This window comes from Pongo abelii, chromosome 19 (assembly GCF_028885655.2).
Source record: "Pongo abelii isolate AG06213 chromosome 19, NHGRI_mPonAbe1-v2.0_pri, whole genome shotgun sequence".
Classification (NCBI taxonomy): Eukaryota; Metazoa; Chordata; class Mammalia; order Primates; family Hominidae; genus Pongo; species Pongo abelii.
In genome coordinates, this window is record NC_072004.2 from 57,953,414 (window position 1) to 57,967,879 (window position 14,466).

The 14,466-nt window shown below is 48.8% G+C and overlaps 1 protein-coding gene across 5 annotated transcripts in view; it reads left to right on the forward strand.

Moving 5' to 3' along the window:
• The window catches only part of CUEDC1 (CUE domain containing 1), a 95,064-nt gene that overhangs the window by 35,855 nt on the left and 44,743 nt on the right, over positions 1-14,466 (forward strand). Inside the window, exon 1 of one of the 5 annotated variants that reach the window (XM_054535664.2) lies at positions 3,922-3,939. The exons of the other annotated variants lie outside the window; for them this stretch is intronic. The gene's annotated coding sequence lies outside the window, so the exon portion shown is untranslated. Of the gene's footprint in view, positions 1-3,921; positions 3,940-14,466 lie in introns of those variants that run through there. 5 annotated transcript variants of the gene reach the window in all.

Consider the following 14,466-nt stretch of genomic DNA (forward strand, 5'->3'; position numbering starts at 1 on the left):
AGTTTGCAATGAGCCGAGATTGCGCCACTACACTTCAGCCTGGGCAACAGAGCAAGACTCCATCTCAAAAAAAAAAAGAAAAGAAAAGAAAAAGAAAAACAAAATTTAGATAATAAAAAGCCTTCTTTGGCTCCTCCTAACACCCCCCCAATCCCATCCCATTTCTCAGAGGTAAGCACTGATGACAGTTTGATGTGGATCCTCCTAGCCCTTTTCTAAAAATGCATTTTGCATGTGTTGCTGATGAATTATTATAATCCCTAACCATCTTGCTTGCTTTAATTGCCAGCTGTGTGTGTGTGTGTGTGTGCATGGAGAAAGCAAACATAGTAATATTACCTTCAGCAAGATAAAACCAGGATGGTAAAATCAGCCAGACTAGAGGTTTAAAGCAGTGATTTTCAAACTTGGATGTGCATATGAATACCTCATAGATTTTGCTAAAATGCAGATACTGATTCAGTTTGTTTGGAGTAGCTCCTGGGATCCTGCGTTGCTAATAAGGTACCAGTCTCTGTTGATGCTGCTGGTCTCAGGCCGCACTTTGAGTAGGGAGGGTTTTTAGAGCACAGTCACTGGAATCAAAAAGACCTACTGGGCCCTTAATTGCTAGCTGAGTGAGTTGAGCAAGTCTTTAAGCTTTGCATGCCTGTGGATCAGGAATAAGAATGGCATCTTTCCTGCAGGGTTGTTGTGAAAACAAAATGAGCCGGGGCCTGTGAAGCACTTAGTCCAGTGCCTGGCACATAGTGAGTGCTCGATAAATGTTAGTTATTAATATTGTCTAGAGACAAATACCATCAATTTGTCCAAGCCAAACAGAAAATGCTTGCTGGTTGGCTATTACTGGGGGCTGTTTGTGCTGACGCACTTTTCCCTTGTTCATTTAATGTCCTCCTTGTCATCAGGATTTTGAATATATCTTGTATGGTATTATCTCCATGTACTTAGGGAGAAACTGAGGCTTAAGGAGGCTGGGTGGCTTAACCTTCTGAGCCACACAGCTAAGAAGTAGCAGAAATAAAGTTACACCCAGGTTTCAGGTCTAGTGCTTGTTGTATACATTGCAGCTGCCTTCTCTTGAAAACTTACTATGTGCATGGCTTAGTGGGTTTGTCGGTGTGGGAGCTTAAGCCTTTGACCATGGCTCCAGGGAAGGAAAGCAACAGGCTTCAAACTTCTTTCACTTGTACACCTCAAAAGAATTTTGAACAACTGTGTATCCCCTCATATATTAAAAAATTGACATATATTGCCGGGCACACACCTGTAATCCCAGCACTTTGGGAGGCCAGGGAGGGAAGATCACTTGAAGTCAGGAGTTCAAGACCAGCTTGGCCAACGTGGTGAAACCCTGTCTCTACTAAAAATACAAAAATTAGCCGGGCATGGTGGTGCATGCCTGTAATCCCAGCTACTTGGGAGGCTGAGGCAGGAGAATTGCTTGAACCCGGGAGGCGGAGGTTGCAGTGAGCCAAGATCACGCCATTGCACTCCAGCCTGGATGACAAGAGCAGAACTCTGTCTCACAAAAGAAAAATTAATTAAGAAAAAATAAAAATTGACATATATTCCCGGGTGCAGGGGCTCACACCTGTAATCTCAGCAGTTTGGGAGGCCAGGGCAGGAGGATCACTTGGGGTCAGGAGTTCGAGACCAGCCTGGCCAACATGGAGAAACCCTGTCTCTACTAAAATACAAAAATTAGCTGGGCGTGGTGGCGGGCGCCTGTAATCCCAGCTACTGGGGAGGCTGAGGCAGAAGAATCGCTTCATCCCGGGAGGTGGAGGCTACAGTGAGCCAAGTTCATGCCACTGCACTCCAGCCTGGGTGACAGAGTGAGACTCCATCTCAGAAAAATAAAAATAAAAATAAAAATTGACATATAAAATGTTTTATCATAACTTTAAGTGGAATGTATTTCCAGGCCTATTGTATGCCATCTACTTGCTTCAAATTAATTTTTGTCAAAGCCTTAGAACAGCAAACCCAGCCCAGGCAGTTGTGGAAAACGTCCACCATAATTCCTAATTGGCCAGGCTGGATCTTGTGGTTAGACCAGCCAGCCAGCCAAATCATACTTTGTGTCGGAAAAACTCTGACTCCTCTTTTTAATTCAAATATTTATTAAACAGGTTAAACAGGTGTCCCTGTGTCAGCTTCCTAATTCTAATCCTAAAATAAACACATGGGTAGATAAGATAGATAAGGCCCCCTTCTCAACGTCTTAAGGAAGTTCTTTGTCCTGCTGGAACTCCTCCCATGAGGGCTGCATTCTTCCGTTGTCTCTTTGTTTGGTGGCTTTTATAACCCAGGGTGGGATACCAGGGTGAGGTTGGGATGCCTGGGGGTAGGCCTTTCTTTTGGGAAGTGTTTAGGAGGGCCTTGGTGAGGGGAGAACTGGCAGACCCAGAGGGTTCCCAGCTGATCAGTTTTAGGAAGAAGCACAGGAAGTGGAGCTTTCAGAAGTTGATTCCCTGGAAGCCATCCATGTCTGAATACCTCTGGGAAGTCCCCAGGTTCCCTGAGGGTTTTGCACATGTACTCTGGTGGGAAGACTGTTGAGTAGCAGCCTGGATATCCTACCTAGGGTTTTGCTCTGTGGACATTACAGAGCTAGCGGATCTTTGAGACTGAGCCTGCATCTCCCACCAGCTCCCTGGTAACACCTTGAATGCACGCCCCATGTTTCTTCTCAGCTCCTCTCAGTGAGACAGCAGGGGCTCACACTCTAACGATGCCACCTTGTTGCAGGGGGTAAACTGAGGTCCAGAACAGGAGAGTGACTATACAGAGCAGTCCATGTACCCCACCAAGAAAGCCAACTGGCCTTCCTAGAGGAGGCGTCACAAGGCAAAAAAGCCTTGGGGTGGGTCAGGAGGAGTGGTCTTCAGAGTTCAGCCTCTGCCTCTGCCTCAGTGCACATCTCAGCCTCAGTGTCTCCACCTGTTAGATGAGGCTGATGTGGCAGGTGTTGAGCCTGCTGTTCACAGGTTCTGAAGTTGGGCAGACCTATTTTTGAATCCTAGCTTTGCCACTTACTCGCTGTGTGACCTTGGGCGAGTTATTTACCTCTCTGTGCCTGTCTCCACATCAGTCAGTGGGGAGAAGAAAGGCCTCTCTCTCATGGGGTGGTTGAGAGGATCAATGAGACAAGTGTTAGTGTCAGGCCCCATGGCATGCTCAGTAAGTATTATTGTTATCCTTGGTTTTTGTTCCCTGTAAGAATTATAGTCAGGAAGAGACTCAGTGGAGTGAAGGCCTGGTTGAGACTCTCCAAGAGCAGGATTGTGTTGGTGCATGGCCTTGCCCCTTTGTCCCAGGATGACCACATATGCTAAGTGGCACTTAGTATGTGTCACCTGATGAACGATGAGTGCCAGTCAAGAGGCCCTTATGACAGCCTCTGAGCCCCTGCCATCTGCTGGGCCTCCTGTTGGCATCTTCCTCCAGCATTCACCCGGAGAGGCATCAAACCACTGGCCTTCTTGTTGCCCTGGGGGGGATGAAGCTGCCCCCACATTTCCCCATAGCCCAATGGTTTTGAGAGCACCTGTGTGCCCTGGTGGGACCTGTGGCAACCTCAGGGACCCTAGTGGGACACCTGTTGCCGCCCATCCTTCTCCGCTGTTCAGGTTCCCATATCCTCCCTATTGGACGGGCCTCAGGCACTCAGCCTGCTCACCTTTCTCTTCTAAAGCTGCCACGTCTCCATTTTCTTGTGGGCCTCTCCTAGGAGATGTTTTATGAACAGAGTCCAGTCCCCACCCCTCCATCCCCTCATCTCTTCTCACAAACTTTCCCCTGGAAGTTACTCCTTTGACCCCCTCCTCCTCCTGCTCAGAGAAGTGAATAATGAAACAAAACAGACAGTGCACTCCAGGTGGGATTTTGCTGCTTGAAGGAATCCCTTAGTCAAGCAAGGAATCCTTTTGTAAAGTAAGTGCTCACTGTGGATTTCCGTCTGGGACTTTTTGCTTGGACTGCTTCTCGAGAGCGGGGCCCAGGCAAGTTTGTGAGCCTGGGGGTGGGGGAGGCTGCTGGCCTCCTCTCTGTGGCCTGAAGGGGCTCCCAGTGTGGCTTCTAGATCCACTGATTACCTTTCATCCCTCTGCTGCCTTCCTGTCAGGGCTGTGGTCCGCCAGCATCGATCACACTGGCCTGGAAGGTGGTGACGGGTTTGTGTTTCTCCCTGTTTTGTTCCCTTGCTTCCCCGTCGCATCTCCATGGAAACAGGTGCAGCCTTTGTGTTGCCTTTGCTTTGGGCAAATCGATGCCAAGTGGGGACTTCTCTGGACTCTCCACCCCCTCCCTTCTCTGGGATCAAAGTGGGAGGAGGGGGCAGTGCAGGGCCTGACAGGAAGCCTTTTGGGGGCCTGGAGAGCCTGGGGTGGGAGACCCCGCTGCATGGCTCCTGTCCTGGCCTGCCCTCATGCCTCGGGCATCACAAAGCCATCAGGATGGAGCAAGTGTGGTGTGATTTATAAACACTCTCAGCCTCCCTCGGCCTCCTGCATTCTCAGAGGCAGCTGCTGGCCACCTGGGGCGGGTTGCTGGGTAGGAGTCCGAGAGCTGGGACCAGCTTCGATTCTTTGGTGGGACCTTGGGGGTGAGGCCTTTAACCTTTCCGGGCCTTGGTTTCTCCTGAGAGGTTGGAGAGGTTTTGAACTCATGAGATGAGGCTTCGGTAATATGACTCCTCTTTTACCTTAAGGAAAACCTACATCTGGGTAAACTCTGCAAAGTTTTTGTCATATGATTGTTCTATGGTGAATACTAAATTCTGTGTTTGATTCAAACCGGTAAGTTGCCTGGCAGGAAATGAAACCTTCAGCTTGGGAGCATGTCTTTAGACTGAGCTCTTGCTTATCATAACAGCCCCCTGAGGCCCCCTCCTCCCCGCCCAGCTTGTTCTGCCTTCCCAGGCTCATAACAACCTATTAGGGAGCCTTCTGATCCAGGCCAGAGCTCAAATGTTGGCCCAAAGAGCCGGGGGTAGCAGCAACCCTGCCTTGAGTCCCCGAGGTCCTACCAGCATTTTAGCTGTGGCACGTGGGCAAGGGTGCCCAGGCAGGACAGGGCTCCCTAAGGCCAGGCACCAGCTTTCTGCCTGAGCTGTTGCTCAGTCCCTGCTGGTTTGATAAACTGATCATCCAACACTCATGTGCTAACTTTAACGTAGCCACATTAACCTCATTGATGACATTGGCAAACTCCAAACCCTGCCCATTAATTAAAAAAAGACTTCATTTTAATATCTGAACGCATGCCTATCTGCTTGTTAAATTTAGCAAAGGATGTGTTTGACTTTAGATTTTGCATTGTCCACAAGCCTCACTTGAGATGGGAGCTAGAGCCCAGTTGCCTGAGGGGACCTCTGAGCGTGCCTGTGGTGGTAAATGTCAAATTGTCCAGTCTCCTGCCTGCAGAATGGGCATTTGATGTGGTTGCATCTTTCAGGGATCTGTCCTAGGAAACGAGCTTTCTAATACCTCCTTATAGTCAGGAAGTTTTTTTTGGAATCCAACCTAAATCCCATTTTATTTTGTTCTGTCTTTAAGAAAGATAGCAAATGAAGAGTAAGAATCCTTAATGCTTTACTTGAAGACCCTTAAATCTCTACTTGGCCTTGGCCAAACACACCCAGGTTTTGAGGGTTGCCTCCTGGCCTTCTCTCCTTCCAGTAGAACAATGCCTGAGTTTCCTGTTGGTAAAACAAGGAGGATAGTAGCTGCCTCGTTGGGTTGGTGTGAAAATTAAATCAAGACTGTGGGGACGCACCTTGCCAAGTGCCTGGCATATGGTTCATTTTCAATTACACTAGCTGATTCTGAATAAATTTTATTTCCTGCCTACTTTAATGCCACTCAGAGTTCCTGCTTTTCTTCACAGTCTCTCTTGAGTAATGCACCCAGGATTAGTGGGCCTCCTCCTCCCTGGCCTGATCCTGGACCCAGAGAGGCCAGGTGGGGCAGGTGCAGGCCACACCCCTCTGTTTCTCTCAAACCATCAGGCTAGGAGACTTGGAACCCTTCTCTCTCCCCTGGGAGTCTGGACATGGGAAAGAAAAGCCCTTTCATGCCAAGGCCCCAGATAGCATTATCCCTGTCCCTTTTCTAAATCGAGCTCCAGGAGCTCCCAGTTGGGACTGCTGACTCCCAGACCCTCCCAAATGGATGCAACAGGATCCCTGGTACCTCATTGAGAGAGACCTCCTGCAGAGATAAATTGCTCCTCCCTGTGCACAGCAACCTGAACCTGTGCTTTATCCAAAGGGTGAAGTTATGGAGTCACTGTGACCTCTAAGGCACAGGGAGCAAGGACTTCAGAGGTAGCTCCTCCCGACCCCCCAAGGTTTAACTCTTTTTCTCTTTGAAGCAGAGATACCCTGTGCACTTATTTACCCCCTGTGTCTCAGGCTTCTCTCTCTGGCACACAGGACGTGCTAATACAAGTATTTGCTATAGTTTTCCTACAGTTTTGAAAAATGTGCCTAGGATGACTGTTTGATTTAAAATCTCCTCCTCTCTCTTTCTTCTGATCAACATAAATAGACATATTCCTTGCCTGCTCTATGCTGGGCACTGAGCAGGGTGTTAGGGACTGAGAACTGAATGAGATCCAAAAAATCCCGCCTTCCAGGTGGGCACCATCTGTTGGGGCCACCAACGGGCACAGTGGCAATCGTGAGAACATGTGACTAGTGCTGCCACATTGATGGTGGAGGAGAGACAGGGTTCAACAGGCCAAAGCCACGTGGGAGTGAGCCAAGAAGTGCCTGTGAGAAGACTTTCTGGAGGAGGAGATCTACAACCTGAATCCTTGAGATAAAGAGTTGCAGTTGGCCAGGGTGAGGCTTCTGGGGCCAAAGAGTTAGAACCCAGGGTCAGGAAAGTATGCTGGGGTGGGGTGCTGGCCAGTGGTGGCCAGAAGGAGGAGTGGCCCAGGACACAGCCATGCATCGTGTGAATCAGCAGGTCCCTGGAGGACTGGTCAGTTCAGACGAGAAGGATGATATTTCCTTGCTAGAAATCCCTGGGATGGGGTCAGAAATGAGGGGTTCCTCAATGTTGACCTCTCCTCCCCAGAGTCCCTGGGCCCTGTCCCTGCTTTACAGCCCCTGCAGCCTCTGCTCCTCCCTGCACTCTTCTTTGACTTACTTGGGATCTTGGGGATGGGGTTTGGGTGCACCTCAGGAAATTCTGATTCAGTAGAATTGACAAAGACACCTGGGCCTTTTTCTTTAAAAAGCACCCCAGAGGCTGGCACAGTGGTTCATGCCTGTAATCCTAGCACTTTGGGCGGCTGAGGCAGGAGTGCTTGAACCCAGGAGATGGAGATCAGTCTGGGCAACATAGTGAGACCAGTTTCTTTTCTTTTCTTTTTTTTTTTTGAGATGGAGTCTTGTTCTTGTTGCTCAGGCTGGAGTGCAATGGCGTGATCTTGGCTCACTGCAACCTCTGCCTCCGGGATTCAAGCGATTCTCCTGCCTCAGCCTCTCAAGTAGCTGGGATTACAGGCACCTGCCACCACGCCCAGCTAATTTTTTTGTATTTTTAGTAGAGGCGGGGTTTTACCATGTTGGCCAGGCTCGTCTTGAACCCCTGACCTCAGGTAATCCGCCTGCCTTGGCCTCCCAAAGTGCTGGGATTACAGGTGTGAGCCACCGTGCCCGGAGACACCCAGTTTCTACAAAAATTTGTTTAATGTTAGCAGCTGGGCCTGGTGGTGTGAGCCTGTAGTCCTAGCTACTCTGGAGGCTGAGGTGGGAGGATCGCTTTTGAGCCCAGGAGGTTGAGGCTACGATGAGCTATGACCGCAGCACTGCACTACATACAGCCTAGGTGACAGAGTGAGACCCTGTCTCTGAAAAAAGAAAGAAAGAAAAAGGCTCCCCAGAGATTCTGATGCACCCCTCCAGTTGAGAATAAGTGCGCCAGGGAGGCCTGTATACATTTAGAATTTTCCTGCCAAGGCATTGATGGAGCTTCCCTGAGTGGTCTTTTTGCAGTTTATTTTTACACAGTGGCATTATTAGTTTGTTTTTTACTCTTCCTTTATTCTTCCAAACGGTGTCTTTATCATCTTTTTTTTTTTTTTTTTGGCTTTACTACGTTTTTTTGAGTAGTAAATATTAGTAGATAGTGAAACTGAGGCACAAACAAGTAAACAATTGTCCAAGATCACAGAGAAACCAACATCTACCTTCCAGAATCTATGATCTCTTCAGCCTGCTCCAAATGTCTCACCTGGCAGAGGGCCTAAGTGTCCGGAACCCCAGATGTTTGAAGAAATGGGACAGGAGTCTGTTCCTCAGACATTTACCGCCTATTAATTAGGAGGTAGTGTCTTCTTGACTCCCTCCAGCGGGTCCCAGGCCTGCCTGCCCGAACATCTGTTCTCCTAACAATGTCTGCCCATAAATCCTGTCCCTGAGTCCAGGGTGGCTTAGCTGGGGAACAATGGAGCCTATGACTGGCAGCCAAATCCTCACCATGGTTACACGAGGGTGTGACTGCAACTGTGTGTGCTTGTTGGCAGGCACCAGCACCTGCAACTGGGGCCAAGGTTGTGTGTGTGTAGCGGTCTCCAGGGCCAGGGGTGGGGGCGTTGGGCTGCAGTTGGGAGGGATCCTCACAGAGCACCTTCTGTAGGCTTCTGCCATTCATGCTGTTGTAATTCTTGGCCTCTGTGAAGAAAAGAGGTTTTTATCTTGTGCATCCTGACATACAGTAGGTGCTCAGTAAGTGTTTTTTTGACTGCCAGTGAATGAGCGAGTGAATAATTAGAAGTCTGTTTGTGAATGTCACTGGGGTGCCTGAGAATGAGACAGATTCAGTTCACCTGGGACATAAGGAATGCCTCCTGGGTAATGAGGAGTCACTAAAGAAATGTCTGTCCCAGTCTGCCCTTAAGAGCTGATAGGGATGGGCACGGTGACTCATGCCTGTAATCCCAGCACTTTGGGAGGCCGAGGAGGGCGGATCACTTGAGATTAGGAGATCACTTGAGTCAGGTCTGGCCAACATGATGAAACCCCATCTCTACTGAAAATACAAAAATTAGCCAGGCGTGGTGGCGCGCACCTGTAATCCCAGCTACTCGGGAGGTTGAGGCAGGAGAATTGCTTGAACCTGGGAGGCGGAGATTGCGGTGAGCTGAGATCGCACCACTGCACTCCAGCCTGGGTGACAGAGCGAGACCCCATTTCAAAAAAAAAAAAAAGAAAAAGAAAAAAGAGATGAAGGAGAGCCAGCCACACAAGACAGCAGGTGATGAAGTGCTACACTGCCCCTGATTATGGCCGCTAAGTGCTCTCCCATCTACCAAACCACCCTTAAGAGGAACAGGTGCTCTGGAAAGGCAGAGAGAGATCGATATTGGCTGAAGTTCTCAGAGATTGCCTCATGGGACAGGGGAACTTGAGTGAGGTCTTGAAGGATGGACAGGGCTTGTTTAGGGAGACAGGTGTGGTCCCTGTACCAGTGGTGTCAGCATCACCTAACAACTTGTTAGATAGCAGATTCTTGGACCTCACCCCAGACCCAGGGAATCAGGAACTCTGGGGGTGGAGGCCAGCAATGTGTGTGTAACCAGCCCTCCAGGTGACAGTGATGTTCGCTGAGCATGAGGACCTCTGATGCAGAGGGAGGGATGTGATCTTTACATAAGAGACTGAGGAGTTCGGAAGGGACCTGGCCTGCTCTTCTGTTGGTGGCAAGAGAGAAAATGGGAGGGAGATGGCAAGAGGAGCTTGAAGGCATCAGGGAAGCGGGCTTGGGAGGCTGAGGGTCTAAGCTGGATTGGTGGTGGCCATGGTAACAGAGCAAAGCCGGGGGTACTGTGAAGGCCTGGTGACACACTGGGTCTCATGCCATACTTTAAGGGTACTCTTCTTTGAAATGTTTTAAAGAAGACTTGTCACCTCACGATCACATTATGATATGCTAATTGTGGAAAAATATAAGAAAGGAAGAAAAAGGGGGTGCTCACAGAGTTGTACCATCCAGGACAGTTATTGATATATTTGGCATATTTCTTTTCTTTTTTCTTTTCTTCTCTTTTTTTCTTTCCTTTCTTTCCCTTTCCCTTTTCTTTTTCTTTCCTTTCTTTCCCTTTCCCTTTTCTTTTTCTTTCCTTTCTTTTTTTTTTTTAAGAGACGGGATCTCACCATGTTGCCCAGGGTGGTCTCAGACACCTGGGCTCAAGCGATCCTCCTGCCCTGGCCTCCCAAAGTGCTGGGATTACAGGTGTGAACCATTGTGCCCCACCCTAGGCATATATACTTTTGATCCTTTTTTCTATGCATTTTTTTTTTCTGTAGTTGAAAACATAACATATATACGTTAATTTGTATTCTGTGCTCATTTGCGTCTTGTATTCTTTGCTTAAACTATCGTAAGCATTTCCCTATGTGCTTTCAGGTATACTTTTTATTGTCACAGGAGCCCCATGGGTTGAGCAGGGGAGGTCACTGAGGTTTAGCAAGAAAAAAAAAACTTAATCCATGAACTCCAGTCTGTGGAGAAGGCTACCGTTGAATGGCCTGTGTTCTTCAACACAGAAATTGTAAGGAAAAGAAAGGGATGGAGGGAGCCAGCCATGGTGGCGTGTGCCTGTGATCCCAGCTACTCAAGAGGCTGAGGCAGGAGGATTGCTTGAGCCCGGGAGTTTGAGGCTGCAGTGAGCTATGGTCCTGCAACTGCACTCCAGCCTGGGCAACAGAAGAGAGAGACCCCATCTCTAAAACAAAACAAACCAAACAAAACAAAACCAGAACCAAACACCCAGTCATTGTGTTGCTAGAACCTCTTTCGGTTATTTCCTCAGCCTGACCGTTGGGTTCTCTTTAATATGCACTTACCTGCTCTCTACCCGCACACACATGCATACCCCCGCCTCAGCTGCCCTTTTTCTCTGACTCCTCCCCATTGCTCTGGAGAAGCCCAAGGAGGCAGTTTTGCATTTGCACACGCAGGACAGGGAACAGGGGAGGAGCCTGGGGATGCTAAGACATCCTTCCTCCTGGTGAGGCAAACTTGGAGAGCCTTTCTGAGCCTGGTCCTCTGAGGCCTGGGCCCTGCTAGTGTGGACATCAGAATTTAGGCTCCCAACTGGACCCCGGCTTCTCTCTGCCTGGGTGTGAAGTTTCACAGGAAACAGCCAGCGCTTTGATCTTGGATGAGGCTGAGGACTCAGTGATGAGAGGACACAGAGCTCACCCCAGCTGTGTCTGCCCAGGAGCTGTGGAAGGCCTCCTCTGCTGGGGATTGACCATCCTTAGTCCTTGGTCTCCCCCAGAAAGTCATAATAAAGCCCTTCCAGTTATAGTGAATCAGGGCTTATGTTCTAAAATACATCCTGTTCAACATGATGGCCATTAACCATAATGGCTGATGAACACTTGAAATGTGATGGTATGACCAAGGAACTGCATTTTAAATTTTATTTAATTTTAGGCCAGGTGCGGTGGCTCACGCCTGTAATCCCAGCACTTTGGGAGGCTGAGGCGGGCAGATTGAGGTCAGGAGTTCGAGACCAGCCTGGCCAACATGGTGAAACCCCGTCTCGCCATGACAGAACGAGATTTCTTCTCAAAACAAAATTAACAAATAAATACATTTTATTTAATTTTAATTAAAATTAAAAATTTTATTGTCATACATGACCAGCGGCTACCTTATTGGACAGTAGGTTCTAGAAGAAGTAGGTCTCTGAGACAGCCATGGTGGCTGCATTATGATCTTCCTTTTTTTTTTTTGAGACAGTCTCGCTCTGTCACCCAGGCTAGAGTGCAGTAGTGCGATCTTGGCTCACTGCAACCTCTGCCTCCTGGGTTCAAGCGATTCTCCTGCCTCAGCCTCTCGAGTAGCTGGGAATAGAGGTGCATGCCACCACGCCCAGTTGATTTTTTCTATTTTTAGTAGAGACGGGGTTTCACTGTGTTAGCCAGGATGATCTCGATCTCCTGACCTTGTGATCCACCTGCCTCAGCCTCCCAAAGTCCTGGGATTACAGGCATAAGCCACTGCACCTGGTCACATTATGATCTTTCAAAGCTGCCTGTCTTCTTCTTTCTAATGCATGCACACACACAAATGCACACACACAGCCACAAATAATACCTGGCATGTTTCAGGAAGCCCCTGGATATAACATCCTTTTATTAAAAAATCTACTCTTTAAATATCCTTATCTCAAGTGAGGCAGAGCTGCCGCTGACCACAAATGTGCCCCACACAAGGCTTCTCTTAGTCCTTGCATGATTGGAGATAAGTGGCTAAACCTCAGGAAACTGTGCCCCTGGGAAGCCTGTCTTGGCGTCACAGTTCTCAGCATGCGGGGCCCTACTTGGGTGTGCCCAAGCTCCTCTGTGCTTCTCTCCTTCAAGAAGAACCTGATGACCAGGCACGGTGGCTCACATCTGTAATCTCAGTACTTTGCGAGGCCTAGGCAGGCAGATTACTTGAGGTCAGAAGTTCGAGACCAGCCTGGCCAACATGACAAAACCTCGTCTCTACCAAAAATACAAAAATTTGCCAGGTGTGGTGGCAAGCACCTGTAGTCCCAGCTGCTCAGGAGGCTGAGGCAGAAGAATCACTTGAACCTGGGAGGTGGAGATTGCAGTGAGCCGAGATCATGCTGCTGCACTCTAGCCTGGGAAACAGAGCGAGATTTTGTCTCAAAAAGAACCTGATGCCTGGTGGCTGGCCCGTGGGCATGCGTGTGTGAACAAGGTCCAGTCACAACGGTGTTCAGCTCACCCTGGCAGTTTTCATCTTATTCCCTATTCTGGATCCTATGGCTTGGCCTCAAGTCACAGGAATTTGGGCCTTCTGCAAGAATGGGGGGGGTGGGGGTGCACTGGCAGCTTTTTCTTTCTCATTTTAGATAGGTAGAGTTTTTGTTTTTTTTTTTTTTTTTTTTGAGACAGAGTCTCACTCTTTTGCCCAGGCTGGAGTGCAGTGGCGTGATCTCGGCTCACTGCAAGCTTCACCTGCCGGGTTCAAGTGATTTTCCTGTCTCAGTCCCTGAATAGCTGGGATTACAGGCGCTTGTCTCCACGCCCAGCTAATTTTTGTATTTTTAGTAGAGACAGGGTTTCACCATGTTGGCCAAGCTGATATTGAACTCCTGACCTCAAGCGATCTGCCTGCCTTGGCCTCCCAAAGTTCTGGGATTGTAGGCATGAGCCACCACGCCCGGCCCAGTATGTATTTTTGAACAAGATTTGTGGGGGTACTGAAGATGTACAGAGGTATTTACTAGATGTAAATAGGGTCCTCTTATCCCTTACCCCCACTTTCTCACTACCCTGAACCTGGGAGCATGCTCTTGTCTGTGGAGTGAATGATCCAGCCTGGCTGAGGGCCCTCTAGGACAGACTGTCTGCTGATCCTCTTCTCCTAGCCTCTCCTGCCTACTTCCTCCATTATCTCTCTTCCCCAGTCCCCTCCTGTCCAAGGTTCCCTGATGCATGCTTCATTTTCCAGCACACTAACCTTTTAAAATACTGTTTCCTAGCGTATCATAACCCAAGGATTTCAAATGTCCAGAAAGTATCCCTGCAGTGCCATCTCCCCCTGCCTTGTGGCAGGCGTGACTCTGCAGGCCATCTGAACAGCCCTCATCAACAGGGGTGTCATTGTCTCCCAGCCCACTCCATGCAGATGGGGACAGAGCCCCTCTGTGCAGGCCAGGATTTCCTGTGTGCTGGCTGCCCTCTCTCTAAATAGCCCAAGTAGTGCCCCGTTCTGCCTGGTGATGGTGATTCATGGTGTCTTCTTTTTTTTTGTGAGGCAGAGTTTCACTCTTGTTGCCCAGGCTGGAGTGCAATGGCACGATCTCGGCTCATCGCAACCTCCACCTCCTGGGTTCAAGCGATTCTCCTGCCTCAGCCTCCTGAGTAGCTGGGATTACAGGCGCCTGCCATCATGCCCGACTAATTTTTATATTTTTAGTAGAGACGAGGTTTCACTATGTTGGCCAGGCTGGTCTCGGAACTCCCTACCTCAGGTGATCCACCTGCCTTGGCCTCCCAAGGTTCTGGGATTACAGGCATGAGCCACCACATCTGGCCTGACTCATGGTGTCTTCTACAATCTGGTGCCTTATTTGTCTCTCTCTTTCTTGTGGTAAAACATACTAAATATAAAACTTACCATTTTAACCATTTCTAAGCATATAATTCAGTGGCATTTAGTAGATCCACATTGTTGTGCCACCATCACGACTATCCATTTCCAGAACTTGTTTATCATCCCAAACAGAAACTCTATGCCCATTAAGTAATAACTCCCCAATTCTCCGCCTTCCCTGAGTCCTTGGAAACCTCTATTCTACTTTCTGTCTCCGTGAATTTACCCGTTCTAGGTTCCTCATATAAGTGGAATTATACAATATTTGTACTTCTATGTCTGGCTTCTGTCACTTAGTGTAATGTTTTCAAGGTTCATCCACATTGTA